Raw genomic sequence first — 19,763 nt, 5'->3', positions numbered from 1 at the left:
GGGTGGGGAACTGTAAATAGGTGAAAGCTTGCAAACCACCGTGGAGATGGAGTTGCTGCAAAACGGTGGAAGGTGGCAAACTGGGGAGGGGGAACTGGAAATAGATGGGCGTTGCGAATAAGGATAGATAGGGGATATCGCAAACCGATGGGGGCGTTGCAAACCGATGAGGGGTTGTAAATAATGGGATAGAAGGATTGCAGACTGAGGAGGAGAATTGCAGATAGATGGGGGAGTAGCAAATCGGGAGGGGGGGGGGAGGCATTGCAAACCGATGGGGAGTTGCACAATGGGGAAGGGGAATCGCAAAGAGATGGAGGGGTTGCAAATAAGGAGGGGGTTGGAATCAAGTGGAAGGGGCTGCAAACTGGAAAGGTGGATGGCAAAGCTAAGGAGGGGGAGTTGCAAATCAGGGGTGTTTGTGCAGTGCTGGGAGTGCTGGGAGGAGTCTCACTGATGGGAGCATCTGCACCTGAGTGCATCAGTGTCTGGGAAAGCGAATGGGGAGGGAGGGGGAACATCTGGGATCTGGAGTTGCTTAAAGCTTCGGGGTCACAGAATCACAGTATGGCCTGGGTTGGAAGGGACTTCAAGGATCATGAATCTCCAACCCCCCTGTCACATGCAGGGCAACCAACCTCCACATTTAATGCTAGACCAGGCTGCCCAGGGCCCCATCCAACCTGGCCTTGAACACCTCTAGGGATGGATGGGGCACCCACAACCTCTCTGTGCAGCTGTTCCAGCACCTCACCACGCTCTGTAAAGAACTTCCCCCTGACATCCAACCTAAATCTCTCCTCCCTCAACTTAAAACCATTTCCCCTCATCCTGCAGTTATCAACCCTTTCAAAGAGTTGATTCCCCTCCCCTCTGTAGACTCCCTTTAAGTACTGAAGTGCTGCAGTGCGGTCACCCCGCAGCCTTGTAAGTTGGGCTACGGAATCCTGGAGGGCAGGGGTGGTTCTGCAGCCAGGTCAGCTGCAGCCCTGGCACGTGGCCCAGCTTGCAGTGCTGGCTGTTTGTGTGCCCAACGTGCTGGGATGTCCTGTGGTGTCTGTGAAGTTTGTGAACAGTCCGTGCTGGGTACAGGGTGTACAGTGGCTGAGTGAGGAGTTGTGTGAAGCTTGGCTGGCAGATATGGCCTAGTAGGGCCTGATCATAGAACCTGCAGCCAGATCATAGAACCATATAATATCCCAAGATGGGAATGGGCCCACAAGGATCACTGAGTGCAACTCCTGGATCCACATAGGACCATCCAAACCAAACCCAATGTCTGAGAGCACTGTCCCAACACTCCCTGAGCTCCGGCAGCTCGGGGCCGTGCCCACTGCCCAGGCAGGCTATTCCAGGCTGTTCCATGCCCACCGCCCTCTGGTGCAGCCCCTTTCCCCACCTCCTGTCACAGCTCCATGCTGTTCCCTCAGACCCTGTCGCTGTCACACAGAGCAGAGCTCAGCGCTGTCCTCCACTCCCTGTGAGGAGCTGCAGCCACCATCAGGCCTCCCCTCAGCCTGCTCTGCTCTGGGCTGAGCACATCAGGGATCTCCACTGCTCCTCATTTCACCCTAACGTTTTACACTCCTCCCAGGAAGCCTCCTATTGATGCAAGACCATGCATTTCCAGCAGGTTGTTCCAAAAGTAATGCTTCATATTTAATTCCTTGGAAACTTGCATCCACGAGTTTCGAAGAGCGCAGTAACACTGTTCGATAGAGCAAATTTTCAGCTACAGAACACTGTTTTTCAATATAGTCACCACCATTAGCTGTGCATTTTCACCAGTGAAACTGAATCACCACCTTCACCTTGCTGGTCACACTTCTCTTGATGCAACCCAGGATATAGTTGACCTTCTGGGCTGCAAGTGCACATTGTAGGCTCATGTTGAATCTTTCAATTGACACTCCTAAATCCTTCTCCTCAGGGCTGCTCTCAAGCCATTCTCCACCCAACCTGTACCTGTTCTTCAGATTGCTCCAACCCAGGTTCAAGACCTTGCACTTGGCCTGTCTGAACTTCATGAGGTTGGCATGGGCTCAGCTCTCCAGCCTGTCCAGGTTCCTCTGGATAGCATTCCTTCCCTCTAGCATGTCATCTGCACCACTCAGCTTGGTGTCATCTGCAAACTTGATGAGGGTGCACTTGATCCCACTGTCCATGCTGCCTACAAAGGTGTTAAAAAACACTGGTCCCAGTACTGATCTCTGTGGAACACCACTCATCACCGGTCTCCACTTGGACACTGAGCCACTGACGGTAACTCTCTAAGTGTGACCATCCAGCTAACTCCATATCCAGTGAGTGGTCCATCCATCAAATCCATTTTTCTCCAACAGGGCGACCAGGATGTTATGTGGGACAGTGTCAAACACTTTGCACATGTCCAGGTAGATGGTGTCATGCTGTAACTCCATCATAAAAGGCCACCAAGCTTGTCAAGTATTACTTGCCCTTGGTGAAGCCATGTTGGTTACTACTGATCACCTCATTTTTATTTTCCATATGCTTTAGTAGGGCTTTCAGGAGGATCTGCTCCATGATCTTGCCAAGCACAGAGGTGACACTCTCTGTCCTGTAGTTCCCTGGATCTTCTTTTTTTCCCTTCTTGAAAATGGGGGTTAAGTTTCCCCTTTTTCAGTCAGCGGAAACCAGACTGCCATGACCTTTCAAATATGATGGAAAGAGGCTTGGCAATTTCATCCTCCAGTTCCCTTGTGGAGGGATTCAGTTCCACACCTTTGCTTCATATGCCCTTCCATGTAAGACACCATTTTGTCAGACTGCCCCGCTGCTGCCATCTGTCACACAGCAACAAAACATAACAGAATACTGGTGGGAATGTTCAACCTCTACTGCCATCCCACTAACATTCTCCTCTGACATCGTCCGCCAACACAGTAAAATAGGAGATGTTTCTTTCAGAGCAGACCTTGGAGCAGCGCTGCAGATCTCGTGGTTCAGTGACCCAGTGCATCACTTCTTGCTTCTGCAGTGCTCTGATTAAAGAACTGTTTGCAGGCAGAAATGGCAGTTGTTGCCTAATATATGGATTTGCCCAGCTCAGCTTAGGAAAACACCTCCTGATAAAGGAAAACCCATCCTCATTCACATGTGCAGCAGCTCTGCTTGGACCTGAGCAGGAGGTTTGGGATCTCTGCCAACTCTGGCTGTGCACTAACGAAGAAGGCACCACAGCACTGACTTTGCTCCAGGCTCTGTTCCATTGGGTTGCAGTCCTCTATTCTGGGAAGCCCTAGGGGTGAAGTAGCATGGGAAAAGCCTAACAGCCCATTCCAGGCTGGGCTGTCCTGGGAGCTCAGCCTTAGTTGGAACAGGGACAGCAGCATCTTGGAAAGGAAGAGACTCACTTCAGAAAGCATTGTGGATCTTTACTTTTACCTCCTTATGTTCCTGGGGCTTTCAGGAGCTCTCCTGGCCATACAAACAAGGCTGCATCCTGGGAGTACCAGGCTGTATCAATAAAGCTAATAAATGCATGCCAGGGATTGGTCCCTTGGTGTGAAGCTGGGTGATGTGGCTCAGGACTTGCCTTGTAATAAACATCTGGGTGTCCTGGAGAGTGTTTTTCTGAGTAGTTCTAAAACCAAAGGCAGAGTGTAAGCTAATTGCTAAGCAGCATAAGTGACGGGGGAACTGAGTGTTCTGAGTGCTCAGCTTACTCCAGGTCCTCACTAATTCAGCAATGTCAGATATACCAGGACATCAAGATTGAAGTTTACACAGTCAAAAATGTCAGATGCATGTAAGCCTCATTAAAGGACAGCTATGATATCCCAGTTTCTACGATAACCCAGACAGGTGAGCGATGTAGCAGCATCCCACTGCCCTGCACTCTTCTAGCTGAATACATCCATTTGCAGCTGAGCTGACAGAATGCAACTTTCAAACATTAGCTGGGTCAGACTCCCACTTATGTCTCAGGCTTTGGCATGACCCCCTTCTTATTGGACAGCACTACAGCTCTACAGCTCACCTGTACTGATGCTAACTGGCATACAGATGTCTCAGGTGGCAATGGCTGCATGCAGAAAAGCACTGTCCACCTTTCCAGGTTTCTGAGGGTCTCACTGTCTGATAACATTATCTACTAATATCTTCAGTGTCTAACAAATCTGCTATCTGCAAGGGAAATTAGAGATCTCAGCCCACAGCAGTAGATGGAGGTGTGAAGAATTCTGCTTGCCCTCACAGTGAGTCACCATAGAATCATAGAATTGTTTGAGCTGGAAGAGACTCTTCAAGATCATCTGGTCCAACTCTCCTGCAATGAACAGGGACACCTACAGCTCAATCAGGTGTTCATAGGCCCATCCAAATGACCTTGACTGTCTCCAGGGACAGGGCATCCACCACCTTTATGGGCAACCTGTGCCAGTGCTTCGCTACCTTATTGGAAAAAACTTCTTCCTTATATCCAACCTACAACTCCCCTCTTTAATTTGAAGCTATTTCCCTTTGTCCTATCCAACAGACCCTGCTACAGAGTCTTTCTTCTTTCTCACAGCCCCCATTTAGATACTGTAAGGCTGCTCTCCATTCTCCCTGCAGCCTGCTTTTCTCCAGGATGAATAGCCCCAGCTCTCTCAGCCTGTACATGTAGGAGAGGTGTTCCAGCCCTTGGATCATTTTGATGTACTCCAAAAGCTCCATGTCTCTCCTGTACTGAGGACTCCACTAATCTGGACACAGTGCTCCAAGTGAGGTCTCATAGAGCAGAGCAGAGGGGCAGGAACACCACCCTTGCCCTGCTGGTCAGTCTTAGGAGGTGGTCTGGATCAGAACTTATTACAGATAGGTAATCAGCCAAAAAAAAAAAAAAAGGAACCAAAGAAATAAGCCAAACAGGGAACTTCCCATCACAGGAGGCATCACATTCCAAGTGCAGAAGAATCTGGGAAATCTTCCTTCTAAATGTTTTATGCATCACAACAATCTGGAACCATTTTGATTTGGAAGCAATGCAGAGTGTTGCCCTCTCTCCTCTCTCATAGTGCTTTCCAATTTGTTGCTTTTTTTGCCATGTATTTGTTTGCTCCCTTGGGACAGGTGATCCAGCTTTTCCCTGATGCCTGTGCAGTTCTCAGTGCCTTCCTGAGCTGTGCTTCTGTAAGCAGCTCCTCTTGTCCACCAGGAACTGCCCTCTCTAGGAGAGTAGGGCTTTGCAGCCACTTTTCTCATGCTTCTACTCTTATTTTGTCTTTCTGCTTGTTCTCTCTATTCTTGTTCCTGTCTCATGCTTCCATTATAAAGTTCTATTAAATCCTCATTGAAAATTACTGTGCTGCTATGAAGGTTGGGGAACAAATGCATCTTTCAGCTTGGGTCAGTGCAGGTGAACACAGTATGCACACTGACAGACACCTGCTTCCCTCGGTAAACTGCAGAGGATCTCAGAGATGTGGCTGTGCTGTGTGCTCTCTTAGGGCACTGTCAGAATATTGCCAGGAAATTTATAAAAAGTGAATTTCAGGAGAGAACTGAAGGCCTTTGAGAAGGGTCTGGAGCATCACACCATCAGTGGTATCTGGAGAGAGCTTCACCAATCTCCATTTCTTCTCAAGATCTGGCCCAAGTGTAAGTGCAGGCTATAATTTGCTTTGTAGGTGTAAACCATAAGCTCCCTAAAGCTTGTCATGCTTGTCTAGAATGGCAGTGAGTGGGCATTCATTGAGCCGGCATTAGAATCACAGAATCATTAAAGTTGGAAAAGACCTCTCAGATCAGGTCCAACAATGAACCCACCCCCACCATGCCCACTGACCACATCCCTCAGTGCCACATCTCCATGTTCTTGGATGCTTTCAGGGACAGTGACTGCACTATCTCCCTGGGCAGCCTGTGCCAGTGCCTCACCACTCTTTTGGAGAAGAAATTTTTCCTAATATCTAACCTGAACATCCCCTGGTGCAACTTGAACCCATTACCTTTTATCACTGTTACATGTGAGAAGAGGCCGACCCCCACCTCACCACAACCTCCTTTCAGCGAGCTGTGGAGAGCAATAAGGTCTCCTGCACCTCCTCTTCTCCAGGCTGAACAACCCCAGTTCCCTCAGCCCATCCCCATAAGATTCATGCTCCGGACCACTCACATCTCAGCTGCCCATTTCTGGACATGCTCCAGGGCCTCAGTGTCTTTTTGAGGGGCCAAAAACAAGCACTGTACTCAAGGTACAACCTCCCCAGAGCTGAGTACAGAGGCCCTTTTTCACTTTTCACCCTTGTTTTCTCAATGATAAGCTTAAGCCGTGATGCATTATTTGAAGAAGGATTCTCTTTTGGCTTACAGTCCTGAGTCCTACTTGTTCTTTTTTTCTTTTTTAGCAGGGAATAATCTCAACATCCTCTCGTGTTTGCTGATATTTCAAGGTAAAAGAATTAACTGGAAGTTTTCCCATTTTCCAGATGTAATGATTTCCAAAATAAATATGGGAAGGGTTGTGGGATAATACCATGTGAACATTTTAATACACACAATAATGTCCTCTAGTTTATACAGATCTGGATTTTTTCCAGACATAAACGTTGAAGTCTTTCATAGAATCAAAGAATCATAGAATGACCTGGGCTGAAAAAGACCACAATAATCATCCAGTTTCAACCCCCCTGCTATGTGTAGAGTGGCCAACCACCAGACCAGGCTGTCCAGAGCCACGTAGCAAAGATTACATCAAGAAATCAGGACCGTAGTGTTCACCACACTGATTCTGTAGGCTAAACCAAGAGATGACATACTGAGCTATGTTCATGCTTCTCACTCCAGGAGAATTGTATTTCCGTTGTGTTTTGTCTATGGTGCTGCTGTTCCTGGAAGTGCTGATTTATTCTTTCTGTATCAGGTGACAGAATTGGCTGAAGTGAGCCATGAAGGGCTAAACTGAGCCACTGGGATCACTACAGGAGGAACCAGAGGCAGTGCACATGGACACCACTCCAGCAGCAGCCCAGAATGGGAACTGGGACCCAAAGGAGCAGCTACTTCTCTGCTCATTTCCTGCTTTTCGAGAAAATGCTCTCAGTAGTTTGGAAAGAATGCAGAATAACATCTTGCGTACTCCATGTACCTCAACCTGCTTGAAATCCCTCCAGCTGGGTAATAAAGGCTGTTTTTCTGCCTTCATTCAACCAACATTCCTAAACCTCTGCAACAACCTACTTCTACTGCCAGCCTATGTCACTACTCCATCCAGATGGAAATAAAATCTTTTAGGGTGGAAAAATTGCATGCTACCAAAACATATATCTGCCCATGCTCCCTGCAATCACAGTGCTGTCTCTGGAACTCACATCCCCTTCCTCCCTCTGTGATGTTTCTCACATTCAGCAGTCAGGAAAGACCTGTCCTGTGCAGGTGCCACAACCTTCACCTCTTCGTGCCAGGTGGGGGCAGCAGCCTTCAAACAAGCAGACGGTGCTCACCTTCCTATGGATATGAATGGGAAGGAGAGAAGTAGAGTTCTGGGCCACTTGAATGAGTTCTGAGATAAATCTCTTATAGAGAAGTCTGACCTCAAGCAGGGCAGGTGCAAGCTAGGAGAAGCAACTGGTTGTTGGCTGTGCTCTTCAGCTCTGCAGATGTTACATCTTTCCCAAAGCAGGACAGAAAAGCAGAGAGGAATGAATGATGAAATCCTTTAGTAAAAAATGTTGTTTCTCTGTCCCCTCAGCCATTCCCATCTTATATGAGGTTATTATTGCAACATTATTTATGCTTCAATCACAGGAATTTTTTCATAGTCATGAATAGCTTTGTGAAACTAAGAAAAGACTCAGAAGAAGCCATTTTTTCCCTGTTTGAAGTCCTAACACACTTTAAGTTTCTGTAATAAAACTGTCAGTCCATAAAGTTGGGCTGCTAAGACCATAGATAAAATGTAGTGATTCTAAAGCAATTGAGCTCCTTTGAAAAGCAATGACAGTTTCGAGGAACTCAGCACTATTGAAACGGCTTTCAATTTAAGCCTGAATTTTCCAGAGGAATAATGAACAGTAAATTTCACTGACTTAATTTTCAAATGCCCATGTTGAAATAGCCTTAGGCGTCTGATCACTCCTGCTGCCAGCTCTTAGACATCCAGGAGTGAAATTCAACAGCTTAAGATGCAGATGCTGAATCACTGCATTTTACAGGTCTGTGTTTCCCAGCAAAATGGCCGTGATTTTAGGTTACCATGCAAAGCTGGTTTGATAAACTGCATCGTCCTTAGCAGGACTCTGGATGTCCAGTACTGTGAGCAGTTGCAAATGAAAGAAGCTGTGCTCCCATGATGACTTTTAGCTCTTTAAATCGCAGGATTAAACAGGTAGATGTAGCTTTAGACATCCACATTTGGACCTCCTGTCAAAGACAAAAGTGTTATAAAAATCAATCTGATGGGACAGCACGGCACCTGATCGTCACCAGCACACTTTTAGCTTCTCTCTGTTGGACTGAACTTTAAATGTACATTAAAAAGAATTGAGAAGTTGAAATAAGCCAGTTACAACTCTCAAAAGAACCATTTTTAAACACAGAAGCATTCAGAGAACAAAACCTCCTTTTCAGCACTTCTGGCTCATTCATGGGGGCCACTTCTTACAGTTCTGCTAAATCAGTTGAGAAAGTCACCAAAGCATAGCAGCATCACAGTGTTCCTATGAAAAAAGGCACCAAAGATCCTTGAGAAAACCCTGAACAGCGCAGAAAGCAAGAACAAATGTTTTATATATGTGGTATTGTTAAAACTCCCAAGTGGCATAAATATAATAAACAATAGTGAAGAATGGGATATTTCTGTTTGTTTCCACACACTTGAGATGACCTAACCTACCTCAGGCATGGTTCCACTTTGTGACTTGTGAGTTATTTGATCGTTCCAAACTTGTGAAAATAAACACTATTATTCTACTGTTCTACATTGTGCATTCTTTTGTTCTCTGTAAATAGACTGAGAACTATCAAATGAAAGTAAATCATAATGAAATACAAATCAAAATAAAAGCTGCAGATAAAAGAAAAACAGCACATTCAATAAAAAAGATGTAATAAACACAAAAATAATGAAATGGTAGGCTCATCACTGAGCACAGCTCCATGTGCTCCAGATGACTTTGTCAGCATTTCATGGCTCAGTTCTGATCTCATTTGCAGAGGTCTCCTGCAGAGACTTCTCCTATACTAACTCTAGGATAGACAGAAATCTAGCAGGGGATTGGAACTTGATGATCCTTAGGGTCCCTTCCAACCCAAGCCGTTCTATGATTCAAAGATTCTGTGAATTTCAGGTTAGGATTTTCAAAGAACCCTTGAGAGCTGCCCAGATCGCAACCCAGTTCAGTACGGGCTGGACACCTAACTTGGTGCCTCTTAATAAATTCCTCTTCTAAAGTAACAGGCTTTTTTTCAGGCTGTTCCAATACTGTCTTCCAGAGAGTTTTCAGCATTTTGTGTAGTTGTAAATAAAGGCTGTGGTGTCACCTTGGTATCTGAGTTTCCAGCCAGAAGACATGAACTTGAATATAAATTCTTTCTTAGGAATGGTTCTGCTATTTGAGGTTAGCTAAGCCCCAAAACCCACCCATGCCTCTGTGTAGCAGTAATGTCTGGAAGTCATGTTTTGTAGATCACATTATGTCAAATTTGCGCACATCATGTTGAGAATCACTGCTGTTCACAGGGCTTTCACCACTCGCTGGGAGAGTTCCTTTCACGGCCTGATGTATGTTACTGTCAGAAGGCTTCTCTTGACAGTTTTATAGTGTTTTGTAGCATTGGAAGACACTGAAGATAGGGAGAAGTAAACTTACTGCCAGATTTCTGCATACATGTGCGTATGCATGTGCATAGAGATGAGGTAACTGGCCGAATGTGATATCATTTTACGTCCCTCTCCCACACCAACAAAGCACCTTCCTTTTACATTCTCTTTACTGAATATAAAATATTTGTTCCTTATGTTTTGAGAAGAAGAAATGTGATTTTATACAGATCTCACTTTGTTAAAAACCCGGATGGGGGAAGTCAATATAGCTTTGGATAGAATAATACACTGCCTCTAATAACACAGCACTAAGGACGGTCCATGGGTGAAGTCTCAGTACCACAAAGGAGCATTAACTCAAACCATTTATTGAAGTTCCCTCATACCAGAACTTCAGCAAACTTTACAAAGGTAGTGATAATTATTCAAGAAGTTATACCTCCTCCCAGCACTCCCCCCCCACCAAACTGCATTCATCGCTGTTCTGAAAGAACAACTGTACACAGTAACAGACAGTGAGGGATGATGGGGGAACATTTTAAGTAAACAAAACAGCTCATTTTGAAATACAGTTTTCACTATTGTGTGAAGGAGCTCTAATTGTTAATGGCAAAAAAAATAGACATATAGGTTTATAGCACAGCTCACCAAAAGCTGAAAGTCTCAACATAAATTTCCTTTTATGCCCTGCATCATTTTGTTCTAGCAGAAGGAAAATAGGATCTCCCCCAGGCCACCTCTTACAGTACCACTTTTCAGGAGGACTTTTGAAAGTTCCCTTTTCCTATGTGTCTGTTTCGAAAACAATTTCTTGAAGTGCTGTCTGTTTGCTCTCTGAAATCATGGACTTGTGACCCAGTTCATCCTTTCATAATTCTGAGGCTGGATTGGCATTGCATTGCCCTTTATGTGCAAGTCCCATAGCAAGCCTTAAGGGCATTACAATGACTCTCTAGTTAGCCTGAAATTAAGACATTTCTTAATCCTGCATTGATGCACTGTACCCCCAAGTGATCTTCCATTAATAATCCCTTAGTCTATACTTTCTTATTACAGTTAAGCCTGTGTTAATTTCTCTTTGCTTTACCCAGATACCTGAGCAGCTAAGGAATGAGTCAGACATCCAGTGAGATGACATCCTCACACAGAGGGTGCTGACACACTGGAACAGGTTGCTCAAGGAGGCTGTGGATGCCCCATCCCTGGGGGCATTCAAGGCCAGGCTGGATGTGGCTCTGGGCAGCCTGGTCTGGTGGTTGGCGACCCTGCACATAGCAGGGGGTTGGAACTGGATGAGCATTGTGGTCCTTTTCAACCCAGGCCGTTCTATGATTCTATGATCCTAAGCATTTCTGATAGTCAAGGCAGAGTGGCCTCGATAGCTCTGAACTGGACTCTCAAGCACCTTCTCTTTCTGTCTTGACTACACAGGATTCAACGGCAAACTAACCTTCCAAAAAAACCCCACAGATTAAACTCACCCTTAGTTGCACATCTATCAGGTGCAACTGAATCAGAAGGAAGAGGCAAGGTGTGGGGCAGCACAGAGAGCATCACTGGTCTTTTCAGTGGCTGTCCTCTACCATGATGGTCTTGGTGTTGTGGCAATGCACATCCTCCAGATACTCTCCTGGATGTTTCAGCTGTGGCCTGAAATTTCCATATTTGGGGAATAATTGGCTTTAGATTTTCTTGGGGAACATTTGAGTTGAAGAGCAGTTTTTATAGATTTTTTTTTTTAAATGCACATTTTATAGGAGTTTTATTTTTATATTTTTCATAGTTCCCCAAGGATATATGTACAGTGTCAACAATAATGAATGACATGAACTTTTACCATATGGAACTGAAATATCATGGTATTCTAGTTTTCATGGTAATCTGGCCCCATGGAAGTCTCTCTGAGGAATAAAAATGCCTGAGAAAAACAGAATTCACATAAACTACCATTATTTTCTAACTTCATCTATATGTCTACGGGGAATTAGATGGATTGTCAGCCTCCAAATATAAATAACACTGCCCAGGAACGAAAGATCACTATATCCTCAAATGCTTCATCCAGTAATAACAAAAATAAAATTCTGTGTTTGTTCCATTGATAACAAAACCTCTGTGCAGTGCGAGAATACCAGAGTGATCAGCACTGTAGAAAAGGTTAAGGGTGCGGCTCCTTGACAGTCGAAGCCAATCTAAGCTAATCTGTTTTCTTTTGTGGTCACACCACCCGTCCTCGTCATCACATTCATTTCAATCTGTTCTGTTCGTTTTTTGACAATTAAACCCGCACCTACACTGCCAAGGAGGCAGAGGAACAGCAGAAATGCACGTGGGACGGGGCGGGTCAGGAGGAATGATATTTCAGGTCAGAAAATGGTCACGGAAATGGTGCTTTGGACAAAGAACTGCTGGTGGAGACAGATGTGATTTGTAGGTCTCAATTGCTTTGCACCTACACAGGCAAGGAATACAAGGTAAATATAAAATGGCAGCAAAGCCTTCTGGACAAGAATGAATGCCATTATTTGTGCTCATTTTGTAACTTCTTGAGTGTGTATAACAGCAATCCATACGATTAATTTTCCAACTTGGGTAGAAATTAGGAAATCTGACGAAGACTTGCCAAACCAGTCCTTCTCACAGCCTGGAATGAAGTTTGTGTTTGTCTTTACTCATATAGGAATAGGTAGAGAAAGATGTGAATGTCATATAGAAATGGTTTACAGAAGAGAAGCTCTGTTTGTGTGAAGAGGGATAAACTGTACTGGAAGAGGGAACAGAATAAAGCAAATGCCTCCTGCCACAACATCCATGCTAAAGACTATCTGTATAAACATATCAGCAAAAAAATAACATGCTTGAATGAAATAACTATACCGACTCCCAAACTGGGAGTATACTGTGACCATTTGAAAAGAAAACAGCCAAAAATTAGAAGAAGTACAGGGGAGACTGGGGTTTGGAATTAATTAGCACTCAGACCTATATTTTAGATGGCCCACAAAGTGAAGAACAGTGCCACTGTAAACCAGGCTGTCCCACCAGAGCTGGAAGAGCCACGTATTGCTGCCTGGAGAAACCCCTCTGCCATTTTAGCAGGACCTGAATGCAGCCATGTGTGTAACGTGGTGCCCCTTAGCTGGCATGTGAGCTGCTCTTCGTGAGCGTCCAGACAGCAGGCACTATCAGACAGCCTGCAGCGTTGCATCCATCCGCCCTTTGTGTATTCACAAAACTCTACGAAAGCAGCACAAATCTCACTAACTTCAACTCCTGGCAGATGTCAAATTTCTTTCCCAGGAGGATGACCCCACTGCCTGCCTAACATAACACAAAGACGGGTTTTTTCCAGCCATGCCTTGCAAGTCAATACTTGCTGTTATGTAATTAAACACAGCGTATCGGCTCACACAGGCTTTTTAACGGGAAAAAAAAGAAGACATTTCAAGATTTGTGGCTAGATTCATCAGCATGCTTCACAGCTCTGTGCTGCTCCAGTGACACAGAACAACCTTATGCCTGCAGTAACCGATTCATTACAGCAGCTTGTTGCTGTACTGCCGGGGCAGCGCAGAACAGCTGAAGCGTATCAGCAAATCTGCCTCCTGAGCTCCTCTTCTGAGGGCTGTGTATCTCAGCATAACTTAATTTCTGAAGTCTACTTACATATGAGAAGGACGTACAACCAACCTCGCTTATGGAGAGCAAATATAGCAGAAATGACCTCTGCTGCAGCTAGAGTTAAAGCAAAAGGGGACGCAGAGAGATTTAGTAGGAAAGATGACGCTGCAAAAAGGAAGCTAAGCCATATTTATAAAGCAAGACTCGTGACCTCCCAGAGAAATAGAGCTTGGTCTGTCATTCTCCGCCATGGTGAAATAACGCCTTGTGAACGATCAGTCTATTACTTCCAAAGATTCGGACTAATTTGCTATTGCGAAATGAAATGTCTTCAAACAAGGCAAAAAAGTGCATTCCTCATTCCGGACTGCACTCTGCACTTGCCAAATCTGAAGTTATAAAACCAAGCTGTGTTGGAGTTATCTGAGCATGAAAAAGGCCTCTGAGCCATTTTCTGAGAAGAAAACTATTTATCATTTTCCATAAAATAAAATAAAATAAAAATCTCTTGAGCCAAGATCAAGTGTGGGAAATTTCAGGCCAAAATGCAAATCCCTGAGCATTGCAGACACAAACATGAGCAGCAGTTCAAACTGGAAGCCTGTTTGGGACACAACAGCATGGATTCCAAAGTTCAGGCTGAATTCTGCTTCCCCCATGGGTCAAGACACAGTCAGTGGATTTTCCCAAAAGGAACAGATTTTGTTGAAATTTGACATATTGTATCTCTGCAACACAGCTTTCCTGGACACTTTGGTCAAATCAGAGAATCAGAGAATGGCCTGGGTTGAAAAGGACCACAATGATCATCTAGTTTCAACCCCCCTGCTATGTGCAGGGTCGCCAACCACCAGACCAGGCTGCCCAGAGCTACATCCAGCCTAGCCTGAGGCTGCTCGTGTTGGATGGTTTTGTATTTCAGCATAGTGAAAATGTGGGGGAAAAAAAAAAAAAAAATTGCCAAAATGTTTCTGTAATACCAGATCCTGATGCCAAATAAATGCCGTTAATAAATGTCTGTTTATCTGGCAGAGGACATACTGGCTCCATCACAAAAGGGATGGCCAGCAGGGACAGGGAGGTGATTGTCCCTCTCTACTCTGCTCTCATGAGGCCCCATCTGAAGTACTGCATGCAGGTCTGGGGGTCCCAGTACAGGAAAGGCAGAGAGCTGTTGGAGTGGATCCAGAGGAGGGCCACTAAGATGATCAGAAGACTGAAGGCTCTACTATGAGGACAGGCTGAGGGAGCTGGGCTTGTTTAGCCTGGAGGAAAGAAGGCTGCGGGGTGACCTCACTGCAGCCTTTCAGTACCTAAAGGGAGCCTACAAACAGGAAGGGAGTCAACTCTTTGAAAGGGTTGATAACTGCAGGACAAGGGGAAATGGTTTTAAGTTGAAGAAGGGAAGATTTAGGTTGGATGTTAAGGGGAAGTTCTTTACTATGAGAGTGGTGAGGTGCTGGAACAGCTGCCCAGGGAGGCTGTGGATGCCTCGTCCATCCCTGGAGCCCAGGTTGGATGGGGCCCTGGGCAGCTGGTCTCATATTAAATGGGGAGGTTGGGGGCCCTGCCTGTGGTGGGAGGGTTGGAGCCTCATGATCCTTGAGGTCCCTTCCAACCCATTCTGTGATTTTGATGATTCTATACATGAATCCTTCATTATCAGAGGAAAGAGCTGTGGGCAAACTGTCAAAAATAAAATATCGTACATATTTTTAAGCCAAGAAAGAGAAATACTTGCATGTCAAATACTAGGACACAGATGAAGTGACGTGTATATGAACATCTGTCATCTTAAGAAAGTTATGGCCAGCTTTGCTCTTGGTGCCCCATTATATGGTGTGTGTGATACACCTGTGCCTTCTAGATTCCCACCCACACGAATAACCTGATAAATTCTTGAGCGTTGGCACCCATTTTGATGACAGCTAAACGCAAATGGTTTCTTGAAATGGTGCATATTAAACAGCACTGAAATTTCCTGTTTACAGTGCTGTGAAAACAAAGTCTGAGGTCTCTGTGCAGACTGAGTTAACATTATTGACTTTCAGGGGTCATGGAGCAATTATTGACCCATGCTGGCATGCAAGGAATTACACATGTGAATTCAGATATTGTATGGATGTGTCACAGCTCAGCTGCACAGCAGTACCTTAAAGGAGGCTACAGCCATGTCGAAACAGAGACATGCTTCCTACTTTAAAAAGGTCAGCCTCTCAAAGTGCAGAATAACAAGCATAGTAATAGGAATCAACTGTAAAGATTTTACTAGATTCCAGAAAAGCCATTATGAAAGCAATCTGCCTTGATTTTAAAAAAATTAGCTAAATGTATAGGTGGAAAATTAAAGAAAACACCTTTAGTAACATTGTTAACACTATAAAGTTAAGAAAATACATCAGTGATAAACAGAAGAAAGAAGACATTGAGTTGAATGAAAACAAACACAAAAGGAATTAAAAGAATGTTATAAAATAAGCAAAAAGAGAAAATTAATGGACAGGTGGTCAAAGATGATGGAGTTTTATGTAAACCAAGACAGAGCCACAAATGGTAATGCTATGTTACGAGATGGAAGTTGTGGAACTGTCAATAAACAATGCAAGTGACAAATGCCCAACAGATATTTGGCTGAGTTTTGGAAAACACAGATGAGAAAAGTTAGAGAAAAGTGACTAACAGTGAAAATGCAGTGTTATGGTTTCAGTGGTACTGTAAGGAGATGTCCCAGAACAGCTCTAGGATTTGCACATGTTTAAAAACCTGCCTGTTTTGCTCCCTTGTATCCAAGAACTTTGTCAGAAATCTGTGGGATGGCAACGTCTATTCCCTCTGTGTCCCAGAAGTGGCCATTATCCAGCCACCATTAGACATCTCCAAGTGACCCTGCACTTCTGGGCTAGTTTTTAAAATGAAATTCACCTGACCATAAGTAGACATCTAAATTTGATTAAGGAAATAAAATTCCAGTGTGGTATCCACGCTTGAAAAGAAATGGAGAGGGTGCCTGAGTTTCCTCAGGTCTACCCACAAGCAGCAGTGGCTTTCGGTGTGAGGATGTGGTCTGAAGGGCAGATAGCATCCTTGGATGTACAAGCAGGCTGATCTCGTGTAGGAATGAAGACCTGCACATCTGACATGAGTCTTGTTTCTACTGGAGAGCCAAACCACATTCTAACACCAGCGTTCAGGAAAACACTGATGCCTTGAAAATATTCAGTTTTGAATTTTCCCAGATCTCCTGCTGCAAGAATCTGAGAGATACTGGAGACATTCAGTGATAAAGAAATATACTTGCAGCTTAAGTAAATATGCAAAAAAAAAAACAACATAAAAACTTCAGAGGAAAATTACAACAACAGAAATACAATAACAGACTATAAGTAATATTTTATATTCATGTAATTCCTATAATGTGAGTTGCCCCCTGCAGTTGTTTGCTTGTCTTAGCTGACTCTAAAGGGACAAAAAGTCAGGCTCAAATCTCACTCCTTTAAAATCAAAAGCATGGTTAAAGCTTTGCAAAAGACACCTTGCAGTAAGAAACTTGGGAAGTTCAATCTATTTCTCTTACTCCAAAAAGGCCAAAGGGTGACTTATTTGGTCTGACATTGCTCACGGGGATGATCTTGGGGATGGCTTCTCATTCTGGCCACTAAAGATCCAACAAAAGTCAGAGGCTGGAAGCAGGAGATAACTCAAACTAGAAATCAGATATAATTATTGGCAGCCACAATAAATAGGGAGCTTCTTAGCAGCTGGTTCTTTAATGAAGGCAACCTCAAAATCTTATTTCTTAAAATAAAAATAAAAAAAGATACATTGCGATTCAAATAACAAACAAGGAAATAACACAGCTTGGGCTGTGCAGGACTCAGGCCAGAATCTCACAACTGCCCAGTAATCTAAGAATCTCTACACCAACTATCCCAGAGGTTTCTTACTTTGATCTGTTTCAAGAAGCTATTATGCACATGCTTATCATGGTGACATTTAATCACTGTTAATATATGCACAAGGTTCAAAGCAGTGTAATTACCATTTTTTCCAACTCAGACCTCTGCTATGATTTGCCAGTGTTCTTGTTTTGAAAACTAATTCCCATTATCTAAAAGACTCTCCAAAGCAAACATGGCAGTGTAGCACTTCCTAATATTTATTTTTGTGTTCTCAAAGAAAAAGCAATAGTGGCAATTATTTATTTTTTTTTTGGGGGGGGGGGGGGGGGGGGATGTTTTTTTTCTAAGAGACACTCGTATCTCACTGCAGCTCTAACGTGTCCTCCTATCCCTTCCACTGAGTCAAAGGACTGGGTCCACTGGCAGAGGGTTTTGCTGAACGTGCAGCAGACAAATTGTTTCCTGGGAATTAAGCAAAGCTCTGCTCTGGTCTACCCCACTACAGGCTGGACACGGCTCTGAACAACCTGAGCTAGCTGTGGGTGTCCCTGTTCATTGCAGGGGAGTTGGACTAGATGACCTTTGAGGGTCCATTCCAGATCAAATGATTTTATCTAAGAAAAAGATTCATAGCTTTTAGGGTCACCGTGATCCTCCTCCCTCCAACCTCCTTACCTACAGAATTTAGACCACAACTTCTCCCATGGGAGGCTTTGCTTTCTGCTTTTGTGTGTTAGCCTGTATGGAATGCCCAGTGCCCATTCCCTGTCTGATTTAGATCACGCTTTTGGTGGGGCTGGGAACAGCTCAGTGGACATTTGCAGTACACTGTGTGAGTTCACAGCACTATCACCAGCCCAGATTAGCAGCTGAGTACTGCTAGTCACAGAAGGCAATGCTTATGAGTAAATACAGCCCTCACCAGATACGGGTTGAGCTGCTGACTGTACCGCAGGCTCCTTGCACGACCTTGGGACCACAGCACCGTCTGACCCTGTGTTAAAAAAGTTAAGATAATATAACTTGTCTGCCTCGCAAGGGTTTTATAAGGCCGCAGTCACTTTATTGGAGCTAAGCATCAGGGTGATGAGGGCTATGTAAACACCTGCGCTCATGAAACATCCATTAAAACACTATCTCTAGCACTTGAGGAAGAAGATCAGTCAGCATCGTGGCCATGCACAGATGGACACACAGCTCTGTCACAGAGCACCCACACGTGTCCCACGCTGCATGCACAGAGACATGCACCCAGCCAGAGGTCATTTAACCAGGGCTCTACAAACATTTTCCAAGTGCTTTACAAACAAGTCATTAATAGATGACATATTTTTGCTAAAGGCACAACCAGCTCTACCAGATTTTATTACAGGTGTAAATTATCTGGAAAGCAAGCCTCATTTGTCTGCTCTTAATCCATCCTCCCGCTGACACTCCACAGCTCAATCCCACAGCCCTTTTCTCTCATCATTCACGAGTGCTACATCCATACGTATTTATGAGATTTACACAAATACTGTGAGCTACTGATAGCAGTGCCCTCCTCATTTCTTGCTGCCCACGAAGGAACACCATGACCCAGGTGGACTCCACCACTTCCCTGGGCAGCTTGTTCCAATGCATTACCACTCTTTAGAAGAAGAAATGTTTCCTAATATCCAACCTGAACCTCCTCTGGCACAACTTCAGACCATTCCTGCTCAGCCTATTGCTGTTACCTGTGAGAAGAGGCTAACACCCACCTTGCTGCAACCTCCTGTCAGGGAGTTTTAGAGGGTGATAAGGTGTCCCCTGCGCCTCCCCTTCTCCAGATCAAACAATCCCAGTTCCCTCAGCTGCTCTCCATTAAGGCTTGTGCTCTAGACCAAGCTGCGGGTGCCCCATCTCTAGAAGTGCTCAAGGCCAGGCTGATTGGACCCTGGGCAGCCTGAGCAGGTAAGTGGTAACCAGCCCATGATAGGGGTTGGAACTGCATGGGCTTTAAGGTCCCTTCCAACTCTGCGACTCTATGAAGCGGACACATGAAAGAGGATAGGCAGCACCTCGGAAACTTCCCCGGCTCTGCCCACAGCCTGACGAAGGCTCGGCCTTACCCTGCCCCTGGGCAGCCATGCCCTCGGGGAGCCCTTTCGGCCGGCAGTGCTGAGTGGGAGCGGGCCTCACGCCTCGGCCCGGCGGGGACGCACGGTGGGGACAGCAGGCACTGTGCCCCGGAGCGCGGGAGGCAGCGAACGAGCGCCTGGCGTTGACAGCGAGCGCTGCCGGCGGCGGGGCGCAGCGGGGCGCTTCCCCGGCACCGCGGGGCGCGTCCTCGGGGCGGCGGCGCTGGGAGGAGGAGGCGGCGGCGGCTCGGGGAGGCAACGTCCCTCCCCTGGGCAGTTTCTTGGCGCGGCGGTTTAAGAGCGGGGCCGCCCTCGGCCCCTCCCCGTTGGAGCCGGCCCGTGCGGCACGGCGCGGCCGGGGCCGGAGCCCGCAGC

General features: G+C 45.4%; 3 long non-coding RNA genes across 3 annotated transcripts in view; 2 read left to right on the top strand and 1 right to left on the bottom strand.

Moving 5' to 3' along the window:
* Positions 1-19,763, top strand: part of LOC128074598 (uncharacterized) — a 482,510-nt gene that overhangs the window by 91,243 nt on the left and 371,504 nt on the right. The gene's annotated exons all lie outside the window — the stretch shown is intronic.
* Positions 695-8,918, top strand: LOC128074685 (uncharacterized). The gene is made up of 2 exons (XR_008203276.1): positions 695-6,395; positions 6,866-8,918. It is a non-coding gene; the product is annotated as an uncharacterized LOC128074685 (long non-coding RNA).
* On the bottom strand, positions 8,279-19,504 carry LOC128074635 (uncharacterized). The gene is made up of 3 exons (XR_008203254.1): positions 19,029-19,504; positions 18,209-18,280; positions 8,279-8,364 (listed from the first exon to the last, which is right to left on the bottom strand). It is a non-coding gene; the product is annotated as an uncharacterized LOC128074635 (long non-coding RNA).

The sequence above is a fragment of the Tympanuchus pallidicinctus genome, unplaced genomic scaffold (assembly GCF_026119805.1).
Source record: "Tympanuchus pallidicinctus isolate F22 unplaced genomic scaffold, pur_lepc_1.0 scaffold11, whole genome shotgun sequence".
Lineage (NCBI taxonomy): Eukaryota > Metazoa > Chordata > Aves > Galliformes > Phasianidae > Tympanuchus > Tympanuchus pallidicinctus.
Note: the sequence above shows the minus strand (reverse complement) of the source record. Positions and strands in the feature narration are given on the sequence as shown.